This window comes from Gallus gallus, chromosome 2, assembly GCF_016699485.2.
Source record: "Gallus gallus isolate bGalGal1 chromosome 2, bGalGal1.mat.broiler.GRCg7b, whole genome shotgun sequence".
Classification (NCBI taxonomy): Eukaryota; Metazoa; Chordata; class Aves; order Galliformes; family Phasianidae; genus Gallus; species Gallus gallus.
The window spans coordinates 134,360,017-134,371,663 of NC_052533.1; the positions used below are offsets into that span (position 1 = coordinate 134,360,017).

General features: G+C 42.9%; 1 long non-coding RNA gene across 1 annotated transcript; it reads left to right on the top strand.

Annotated features, from left to right (window-relative positions):
* The first annotated feature begins 1,046 nt into the window (after window positions 1–1,046).
* Window positions 1,047–7,841, top strand: LOC121109838. The gene is made up of 3 exons (XR_005857603.1): window positions 1,047–1,229; window positions 2,483–2,623; window positions 6,718–7,841. It is a non-coding gene; the product is annotated as an uncharacterized LOC121109838 (long non-coding RNA).
* Window positions 7,842–11,647: the final 3,806 nt, after the last annotated feature.

Consider the following 11,647-nt stretch of genomic DNA (forward strand, 5'->3'; position numbering starts at 1 on the left):
TGTGATATCTACAGCCCTTGAGGCAACCACTCGTGCCAGGCACTCCAAAGACTCATAGAGCTGTAAAACTCCTTGAAAGCCCAGTTCTAGTTTGTTCCCAGGGAGCATCCATAAAAGCAGGATTTGAATACTACAAGTCCTGATACAGGTTCTTGGGGACTACTGCTCCAGTATAATTATGTTTCGCTGAAGCCAAAAACGCTGCTTTTTCCTGTGCTTTTATGGTAATACCTTGGTGGGGAACAGAACCTAAAAGCATCAGAACTCTACAAAGACTGTATCTTCTTGCAAGATGATCTGCATCTACTAAGCACTTGGATCACAAACACTACACAAAACATAACCCTGACAGACCCCTATAATTAAATTTACTCATTTTATGGGGCTGGCCCAGTGATGAAGAACCTTATAATTCCAGGTTGGAAGTCTGTGGCCCCAGAGGATCAACCAGGACTCCTGGGCTTGTTGTTGAGACAACAGTATGCTTAGTTCTCCTTTTCCTCAACACACTGCCACATGCAAATCCTTGAGCCTGCAAAGCTCCTTCTGGTGCAGGTCAGGGATCGCACCACACAGGCAGCATACATAACACACACAACCCAGGGAGCTAAGTCAGTGCAAAATGAGTTCAATTCACACATACATAAGAGACACAATCAGCAGCCTTTTGAAAACAACAGGCTAATTACACTGAAGAAACAGAGAATATTATAGAACAGGAAAGGAACTAAGAAAAAAAAAGACTGTACATACAAAATGAAACCACACTTCCAAATAATATTTAACCATCAGAACCTCTTTCTAAAATAAATCTTTCCAGCTCTTGCAGACACTAAGATTACACTGGGTGTCTTTCCAAGTTTTTGGGGAATTTCCAGTGCCTACCCTTTATTCTTTTAGATTAAGTTCAACTCAGGACTTGAGAGCATGTGGGCTAAAACCTGGGAGATGCTGGGCACTTGCATCTCTTACTGAATAGTCTTTTATCAGCCTATTTAGGTTATCCCAGTTTAACCCTATAGTCCCTTCCAGCAATTCAATGACTCAGATTAACTAGACACTTGGCCAGTGTCAGGCTCCAGGCTGAAGGTTGGAGAGAGGCTAGTCCCCAGACAAATGATGCATGGAATTTGTATCTGTGTGTTGCCATGCCGACGCTGAGCACAGATTGCTCAAGATTCAGCAGGACTTGGCAGGGACCTTTATGCTTCCCAGAGACCCACTGACAGGTAATATTACCGAGTTTCTGTTTTATTATGTGAAGTCCCATTGAAATGCTCAGTACAAGCATCTAATTCATTTCAATGCAACTTTGCATAGCAAAAAGGAGAAAGCAGGAGGTAACAACAGGGCAGAGAGGGACCCTCCTGTTCCCAGCACAGTGTGGTATTTGCTTGCTGTGTGGGACAGTTTCATCTTTCCCATACAGACCGCTCTGAATAGACTCAGACAGCCAAAGGCATCTCCGAATATTTCATAATTGATTGGTGCTGATGGCATATTCCCAGAGTGAGCGCTGCCTGAGAGTTTGGGATACTAACCTACGACATGGAGAGTGAGTAAAAAAATAAAAGAAAGTGACAGAAGTCCAACAGTGGTCTAGACGTGGGAGTGCTCAGCTGCTCGTCTGCACAGGTACAAAACTGGTGCATGGGACTGAGCAGCACCAGCCCCAGTGCTTGACTCCCAGAGGGAAGCAGAAAGGCTCTGGAGATGTTGTTGGCCTTTGGCTCTGCTCAAGTAGTCAGATTCACTTCTCCCACAGGGAATACTTAAGGGGTCCTGCTTCCGTGACCTTGGTAGAGCTGGCTGAACTAACTGTTATGAATAAATTATGTAAATAGCATAGCATCCTGCCTTCTGCTCACAAATCACTCAGGAGCCCCTCTTCTCCTCCATCAGCCTATCTGTTCTTGAGGAATTTATGCCAGAGAGTTCCTGTGTCAAATTTCTGCCTTAAGGCTGTTTCCAAACCGCTCAGCTTCCCTCCACCCCTTCCCCCATTACTGTTTGTTATTCTGAGGGTGTAAGGTACTCCCAAGTCACATGAGACACTGTTTCCTCCTAACTTTCCTGGCTGGGAAATAATAAATGGCTAAATGGCAGAGACGCATTCCCATGTGATGCTCAGAGATAAATCATTGTGTTAAACCCCATTCTTTGTTCAGGGAGCCCTGGTATTTCAGATGGGGCTTGGGATTCCACTACATGGCAAAGTGCCCAACAGTTAAGGGCTCCAACACTCGGTGTTGCAACACCTAGGTCCTTTTGTTGACTTAATGTCTGTATCTTTGCCCAGAGCAAAATACATTGGATGAGATAAAAACAATCCAAATAAACAGTGAAGCACTGGCATCATCCACTGGCATAAGGAGCAAAACAAGACAACTCTGTTTAGTGAGCTGAGTGGTAGCCATAGAAAAGATCAAGGTCTGTCTTTTCAGGCCAAAATGAGAGCTCTTACTGTTGCGCATCACTTTAGCTTCATCTAACTGAAGGCTGCCATGGAAAGAAGCAACCTAGCCTGTTTGTCTCCATCTGCCACCAGGATTCTGCCCTGTTTGCATTGGACCTCTGCAATTTCAAGACCCATCACCAGCCATGCTCAGTGTGATACAAGGTGGTAGGTATATTAGAGCCATAAAGATGATCAGGGGGCTGGAGTACCTCCCCTGTGAAGACAGGCTGAGGGAGCTGGTCTTGTTCAGCCTGGAGAAAAGAAGGCTGCAGGGTGACCTCATTGCAGCCTTCCAGTACCTAAAGGGAGCCTACAAACAGGAGGAGAGTCAACTCTTTGAAAGGGTAGATAACAGCAGGACAAGGGGAAATGGCTTTAACTTGTGGGAGGGAAGACTAAGGTTGGGTGTCAGGGGGAAGTTCTTTACTATGAGAGTGGTAAGGTGCTGGAACAGGCTGCACGGAGATGTTGTGAATGCCCTGTCCCTGGAGGTGTTCAAGGCCAGGTTGGATGGGGCCCTGGGCAGCCTGGTCTGGTATTAAATGTGGAGGTTGGTGGCCCTGCCTGTGGCAGGGACTTTGGAGATTCATGATCCTTGAGGTCCCTTCCAACCCAGGCCATTCTATGTGATTCTGTGTTGGAATGAGAGCAGGGTGAGAGTAAAGAGTAGCAGAGCAGAGCTGACGCACTGTCGGGCACAGGGAGATGCACTGCCTGACTTGGGCACCCGTAGTCAGGCAGCCAACATTCACTATCTACCCACTTGTGACAATGCAGGCTCTGTGAAGTTGCCCACTATTTCTACGGTGCAGTGAAAAAAATAAATGACATGAACTTCAGCCATCTCTTCCATCTCTTCAGCTGCACCAGGATCCTATGGGATCAAATGTCCCTTGCCAATGTTGACACCAGTTTCACCTTCTCTCCCTCTGTCTGAGGATAACCTAGGGCTCTGAGGCCCAGGACAGGGAGGCCCAGGGCACCCTGGGTCCACAGACATCCTTAGCCAGCAACAGTTTTTTGAATGCAAGAAAATGGTAATCTTCCAAAGCAAGCGAATGCACTTTGACTAACCATATGCTTGACTTACACATTGATTTACACATCAGCAAGTTTACTATCACACACTGCATCTTCATAGTTAGTATTCACGACAAGTACAGAGATTGTTTATGGTAAATATGTACCAATATGAACTCAGAATTTTGAAAAAGCAACCCATTACTACAGAAACAAAGAAAATTGGACTAATCCATCAATCTGTCCAAGGAAAGACCAGTGCTACCTTCAACATTCCTAGCAGGTACTTCACCAGTCTGCTCTTAAAGGCCCCCATTAGAGGGATGTGAGTTTTTCTGAAATGATCTATTCCAGAGAAAGGGCTTTCCTAAAAGCTGACTTAAATCTTTGCTAAGCTTATCACTTGTAGCATTATCCACAATGAAGAGAGACAGAAAGGTTTATTATCATCTCATTGAAGCAATATTTTATTTATTCAAAGCCTGGCAGGCATGATTCCCACCAGCCTTCTCCACATAGATTAAGCAGACACAGTTCTTGACACCTACCCCCTCAAGGCATGCTTTCAAGACCTCTGTCCAGGCTCATTTCAGTTCTCTGGCCTTTCTGCAGTCTTTCTTATTGTGTGATACCCAAAACTGGAATCTTCTCCCTACTGGAGGCTTTACCAATGGAAGAATTACCTCATATGTCTTTTGTAAAACTCTGCTGTTTATATATCCCAGAATAATATTTGCTTCTTTCACAACAAAATGTCATTACTGACTCACGCTGAGCTCATGATCCACTACAATTCCCAGATCTTTGCTACCTCTCCTCTCACTTCCCATCAAGAATTCAGAGAGACATTTAGCCTTACCGACATGCCTGTTTGTATTCAGTGTTATCCTATCCCTTTCAGAGCATTTCTCCCATTTCTCAGGCCTGTCCTCCAAGATGCTGGCAGTTTGTCGGTGCTTAGAGTCACACATACGGTTAACATACATACTCTCTAGTCTATCACTTCAGTTACTGTAATGATAATAGCGGATCCACACCCAGGACAGTCTCTTAGAACCTTACCTGATAAATGCTTTCTGTGTAATATTGAATTTCTGACAGCTCATTCTTGTCTGTCGTTTTCCAAGCAGCACTGTGGGCATTTTGCAGCAGTCTCATCAAGAATCAGTGGTCCCTTAGCCATGGCACTCACGCAGCAGTGTGTTCATGAAACCTTCAAACCAAGGCTGACAAGAAAAGAAATGCAGAATTTTTCAGTATTGTTTGTTGAACCCAGCAAAGTTAGAGGCCCATGATTCAGACCACAAGTCCCTGGATACGAATGAAAATGCCGTCTGAGGCAGTGTCAAAAACCTTACTGCATTCTTGCCTATCTACATGATTTGTTACCTCATCATAGAAAAAACAAACAAAAAGACTGGTTTGATACGATCTGGTCTTGACAAGTTATGTTGATAACACCAGTAAGTCTGCTCTCTCACAGATCATTTGATCCCTTGTCCGAAGATCTTTCTGGAAAACAAAAGTCAGGCCAGCTGGGACTCTGTGTCCTCTTTTTTCTCTCTCTTTTTTTTTTTTTTAATAGGCACTCTGACAGCCTTTTTCTAGCTCAGCATCATCCAAATTCTCCAAGATAATTACCATGGCCTTCAAGATTTTTTAGCTAGTTCCCTAAGTAACCTAGGGTGAATTACAGGCCTGCCTGATCTGAGAAAATCTAATTTATCTTAGCAGTTTCTAAACATTTCTTTCCCTATTCTTGCCTGAGTTCTTACCCTTTTGTGGTTGACGTTAACTGTGTCAACCATCTGATTACAGTCGGCTTTTTAATGAAGACTGAAGCAATAAAAGACATTAAACACTTCAACCTTCTTGGCATGTTTTGCTATTAGCTTTCCTGTCCAATTTATTAGCCATCCAAAGCGTTCTCTGGTCCTCATCGACCAAGAAAACTATACAGTGTTTTCACGTTACCGTTTATACCTCTTTACGTTATTCTGTGTGTTGGCCTTTCTCATTTTGTCCTACATACTTGTAATATTCTTTTATGCTCATCCTTAGTTTTTTGACCTGGATTTCACTTTCTGTGTATTTTTTTTTAAGTTTTATAGTTGTAATAGAGCTACCAACTTATCCACAACATGTTGCTAGACACAGTACCTACTTTTTAATTCTGCTGAGTGAATTTGGAATGTAGGTTTAATTTCTTTAACAAATACCAATTCTTCTGTTTCATTCAAGAACCATAGACATTTTGTCCTTGGTTGTCTTTGTTCAGTTCTATCAATTCTATGAATGTGTTCAGATTTTCTTAGCTCTTTTTCTCTGATTAGTTCACAAAGATTATGAATTCTCCCCTAAAACTACTACTGTCTAAAAGAAAGGAAAAAAGATAGAGATTTGGGTCAGCCTTGAATATGCAGTCATCTATGACTTTGTAGGAATCCAACTCAAATGAGCACGATCACACCTTTAGTCTTGAACTAATAACATGTAAGATTCATCCACAAAAAATGGCTCAAGAAAGGTGATTCAGGGAACTTCAGTAATGATGTAAGTGAAATGGTTAATGATGTTATTAGGTCTAAATCCTGGACCAAGGTTAGATATGCCCGGTGAATTTGTTAATGATAATGATTTGGCTGACGCTTATACACAGGAATCTAATGAAGATCTATTGCTTTCTGGTTCTCCGTTTTTTATTTAGTGAGGTTAAGAAAGCATTACTTCAAATGAGTTTGAATAAAAGTGCAGTGGCAAGCAACCTTGACCACAAATTATTTAAAATAATTGCTTCATCCACAGTAAAATTAGTAGCTGATTTATGTCACTTGTCCTTCTTCATTGCAAAATATTATAGCGTTGCTGTAAACTGAGACATTTTCTGGAGAGGTGGCATAAAAGCAAACGTTCTCTGTTCCTCAGCTGTCAAATATGCGGGGACAGGCTTTGGTTTCTACTTTACCAAAAGAGTTTTGCATTATAGAATGAAGACTTTAAAGCAATCTGTCACTCCACTTTCTGTAAGGACTTAGAGGCAACTCCTCATCTGTTTGGAGCAGTTATATGAGATGTTTGCAGTAAGTACCTTATCACGTTCCTATGGATACCTATGGAGTCATCACTGCATCTAAAACAGGCATTTCCAGCAGGCAAGTGAAATCTTGGGTAGGTTGGACCTTGTCTGAGGGTGAAGAGGGATTCCAATGATCTGACTTGTCTAATACATCTCTTTACAGGGTCACAACCAGGCCCTTCTCAGTGGATAGTATTGGATCTGTGTTGCTTTGTGAAGACCAGCCCTATTCCTGGGCATTCAGGACCACTGAAGTTTGTGGTGAAAGGATAAGCACATCTATTCAGAGCTGAGATCCACAACCTGATCGTACGGCTGTAAGAGTCAGCAGCAAAGCTACACCATCTTCACTCTTGCAGTCATGAATATAAATTAAGGAGATGACAAGAGGGGGAAAAGAGTGATTCGTCTGGGCCCATGCACACCATCAGCTGTTGCAGGGAAAAGAGACCAATACCTGAGTTTCATTCTCAGGTCACACTGGTTTCCCTACCAAGTCCCATTGTTTGCTGTAGCATTCATACTGATATCAGAGTCTTTTCCTATGTGTGTATCCAGATTATCTAGAGTTCTGTGCCAGGGGTTGATGAATGTTCAGCATAACTTGCAGTAAATGCCGTCATTGCGTAAAGCTTCTAAAACTTTGAAAAATAGCATGCTGCACTTTTTCCCCTTTTGACAAAGAAGCCTGAGATATAATAGCTGTGGAATATCAGATGCAGATTTATTTTTGTCTCTTCAACTGGCCGTGGGTTGTTTGCATGCATATATATTTGTATTTGTGTGGGTCTGGGTGTGTGTTTGTGTGCATATGCCCATATGCTGTTAGTTTTCTATTTCTTATCTTTGAAGAAAATGACCATGAAAACTCGTTAAGTTGGTCTATGCAAGCTGAATAGCTAACAGGGAGGAATAATTTTGTATCTAACAGAACCCCTCACACTTTATTAACACTGAAAGGAAAGTGAGAGACCCTTACATCACCTTGCTAGTTAATAGCCAGCAATGTTTGCATTACTCAGTATTAAAGGGATATTAGACTTCTCTAATGTTTAATTTTTGCTTTGTATTAAAATAAGCATCTATTTGAGTTGAGCATTGCAATAGGGAAACAAGGGGAGGAGGGGCTATTCCTGCAGATGGCAATTAGTTTTCTCTTCAGATTTTGTGGCTGTGATGAGACCATGATCCTGCAGTTCAGCCCTTAAGTGCAGAAGCCTACGGACATCCACACCAGTACAACATCTGCCATACTGACAGAGGCTGCATGAGCCAGCTCAGATCTGATTCTGCCCAGGAAATCAAATTCATCCGTATCTCATTGTGCAACTGAACAATGTATTATTCACTGTGTACTGAAATATTACACGCAAACATCCTGAACCTCCATGATGCAACACAGAGAATGAGTGACGCTGAGATGCTGCTCAGTTCCCACCAAGGTGAACATCAGCACATCCTAGGAAGACATCCAACACCTTCAAGATCTTATCTGAAGCTTGATGTGCACTTGTTGACAGAGCATATCGTGGGCAGACAGAAGCTTGTTCAGCTGGTGTTTGGAGCCAAGAAAGCTGTACGGCCATGATAGTAAAGGCAGTGTTGGTAAGCCCTTCAAGCTTGGCACCTTGCTGCCAGCATCACCTGTTTTTGCTTCAAGTCAAGGGATAGGCACAAGGTAGCTTCAGTCTTCATAGAGCAGCAGCAAGGGGAAGCTCACATCTGCAGCTTTTCTTTGTCTTTCGTGCACTAAAACCCAGCAAGAAGTGCTAGCCTTCACACCCCTGGAGATTAGGAGCTGGGAAAATCCTATTGCTGCAGACAAGCTTTTTTGCTGCACACACATACACAAGCTGTAGGAGGACAAACTATCAAAGGCTGTAGGTATCTGAGGTCACCAGCTCGGAGGTTCTGAGAGTTGCTTCTGGCCCATTTTAGCTGTAAAGGTTGCTCAGCAAACCTCTGTCGCTAAGTGCTGTGCATTGGCTGCTGTAGCCACAATTTGAAGTCTGCTCACTGGGATTTAACAGCTCACTGGTCACACTTCCCCATACCTTTTTAAAATCCCATGTTGAGTTGGAAAATATTACTTTCCTGACAGGCTTTGAATGCAAACAGGTATGTTTGTCTTACAACAAAGAGAAAACACATGAAACCCTTTTTCCTGGCTGGAGTCAGCAAGAAACAACACTTTTTAACACTTTTCTAAGGGTAACAAGAACACTGGAACAGGCTGCCTAGAGACGTTGTGGAGTCTCCTTCTCTGGAGACATTGAAAACCTGCCTGGATGCATTCCTGTGTGACCTAAATAATCTAGGTGTTCCTTCTCCAGCAGAGAGATTGGACTAGATGATCTTCTGAGGTCCATTCCAATCCCTGACATTCTGTGATTCTGTGATTTTAGGCTCACACAGAGAAGGAGAGGGAAGTGAAGCACGTGTTCTGACAGTTGCCTGTACCTAGAGATGTTCTGGGAACTCCACCACCTCAGACCTCTCTAAGATTTCCTCCATTATTTTCAGAGCCCCAGCTCTCTCCAAGACACACTATTCTGGTCTGCTGTGAGACTTTCTGACCTCAGCTGGTTTCCACAAAGTATCAGCAGTATTTCCATAGCAGAGCAGCACCAGCTTCTCAAGGAACACATCTGGTCCCATGTTTGTGGCAGTGGTGTATGCTTCCAGAGAAGCTGCTTTCATCATTTCAAAGTTTTTCATCCATGTATCATAATAGATGTGTCTCCCTTGCAGGGCAGATGTTTTTTCCACTCTGTGTTGCAATCCTAGTTAACAAGACAACAGACCTGCTGGGGCACAGCATATGTCTTTCCTTTCTCAGACACATGGGTTCCCCTCTGATAAACGGGTGGTGCATTGCAAGATCCCATTGCAACATGCATGCCACCAGGTTGAGACCAGAGGGTACAGCTGCACCCTAAGCCTGGGAGGTCAGCCATCCTCATGCTATTTCCGTGAGCCTAAAAGCAATGTCAACTGCAGATGTCTCAGTCACATTCAGTTCTGCGTAGTAAAGAGGCAGAGAAAATTGCACAATGGCAAAATTATCCCTAAGGACATGCAAACCCTTCGTGCAACAGCACCTCCCATAAAGCAATATGCTATACCCCAGAGTGTATGGCATCCCTTGAAAGTCCCTGGGATATGTATATGTATTGTAGTCCCTCTTCTTTTAATTTGACCATGATGAAGATGCAGTGTCCTCACATATGTATGCTGACAGACCAGCACTAATGGCAGTGACACATTTTTTTATAAAACAGTGAAATATAAATATACTTGAATGATCAAAGTTTTTACATCACACTGCCTTGAACCTTTGGGATTCTGGGTGCTTCTCTCCAGATTTCTTCAAGCCAAGATGGGAGAGCTTCCCCGTGTTTTCCATATCGGCTCAGTCCTGGAGGCAGATGTAGCCTAGCTTGGCCCATGCTGGGTGCCAAGGCTATCCCAGTGACACCACTAGGGATGATCAGCAGCCACCTACGAGGACAGTATTAGCAGAGCACGGCATGCACCAGCCATGCATCCTGCAGCTCAGGCAGCAGGAGCAAGAGCTGGAGGAGGCACGTCTGGAACTAGGAGGAGTGTCTGCATGGCACTGTGCTAAGCAGGCAGCCAGGAAAGGTCCTGCTCTCCTAAGCTTAAACAAATACCAGCAGTGGATGGCTTCAGAGAGCAATCACTTATTCTTCTGAAAGTACCCTACCAACTTGTTTTAATTGTAAAGAAATAATCAGAGGGAAAGAGTTTGAGAGAGTTAGTCTATTAATCATTTATTGTGTTATTTTTATATGGCATTGTGCTGCTGCTATGATATGTTAAATATTGCAGCTTGATGTGTGGTCCCCAGGCCCAAGGAGTCCTATAAATTAGATGGATTTTTCTAAAGTTCCCTCAGTGAGAAAAGTTCCAGAAAAGTGAGAATAGCTTAGATGCAAAATGATCCCAGTTGACTGTGTATTATCCTAACTACACAATATTCTCATGGGAATTGTATCCACAGGAATCCCTTTTAATGGAATTTTGAACAGGAGAACTAATCTGCATGGCTATTGCAAGATACACCATCAAAATAAAAGTTTCTCAGGCCATTGGAAAGAGATTTTAAGGCTGAGCAAAAATTAAATTTGTCTTTCCCAGAGTGAGGTCTGAAAAAGGCAAGTTCCTGGCCTCAACCTTCTGTATTAATGAGTTGGAGTGGAAGTCAGAGTGTTTTTCCCTATAAAGCATGTGAGGGGCTAATCCTTCATTCATCCGAATGGGTAAGAAGAAGAGCTCCAACCTTCTGTGCACTCTGGATATATCATCTGAGGGACCCCAAGACCCGCCACTGCTTTTACAGAGCTTATGCATGTCTGATCTGCTGTATAGGTATCCACCTCCAGCCAAAGTCATGAAAGATCAGGTTTCCTCCTGTCCAATCTGGGGACTAATTTTGGCCCAACAAAGCTGTTCTCTGTGCAAAATGATTATGTCACTATCCTGACAGCAGCAAATGCAGCTGTATGCCTGAAACAGCTGCTGGAGTGGGGGGAAAAACAGGTTTGTCGTTTGCTGAGAAACAGAGCTCTCCCCATGACTTTTTCTCTTTAGTTTTTATCCAGAACAACATCAGGTCCCAGTGTATTAACAAATCAAAGCTGACTGCACTCAGCACCTCTCGGGAAGACGCCAAGTTACAGGAAACACCCTTGGAAAGGATGTCAGTATTAGCAAGCCTCCTATGAACTGGTAATACTGGAACTTGCAAGAAGATTAAGAAAAGTCAGTTTCTGTATTTAAAAATAAACCTGCTTTGGTCCAAAGTCTGTGAAAAAAAAAAAAAAAAAGTGTGTGGAACTCTTTATAAAGTTTGTAGGGTTTGCTGTCCTATAAATCAGTAATACATTTTTCTTAAAAAATAAAATAAAATGAAATCTGGGCTTGCAGTCATCACGCCAAGTTTCCACTCTTGCAATCTGAAGAATCAGGGCTTGAAAGAGCATAATGAAGTATAATTCATGCAGTAAATTATCGATATTAATAATACTCTGAGAAATGGTTGCTACAAATAATATCAGGGGAATGGGATG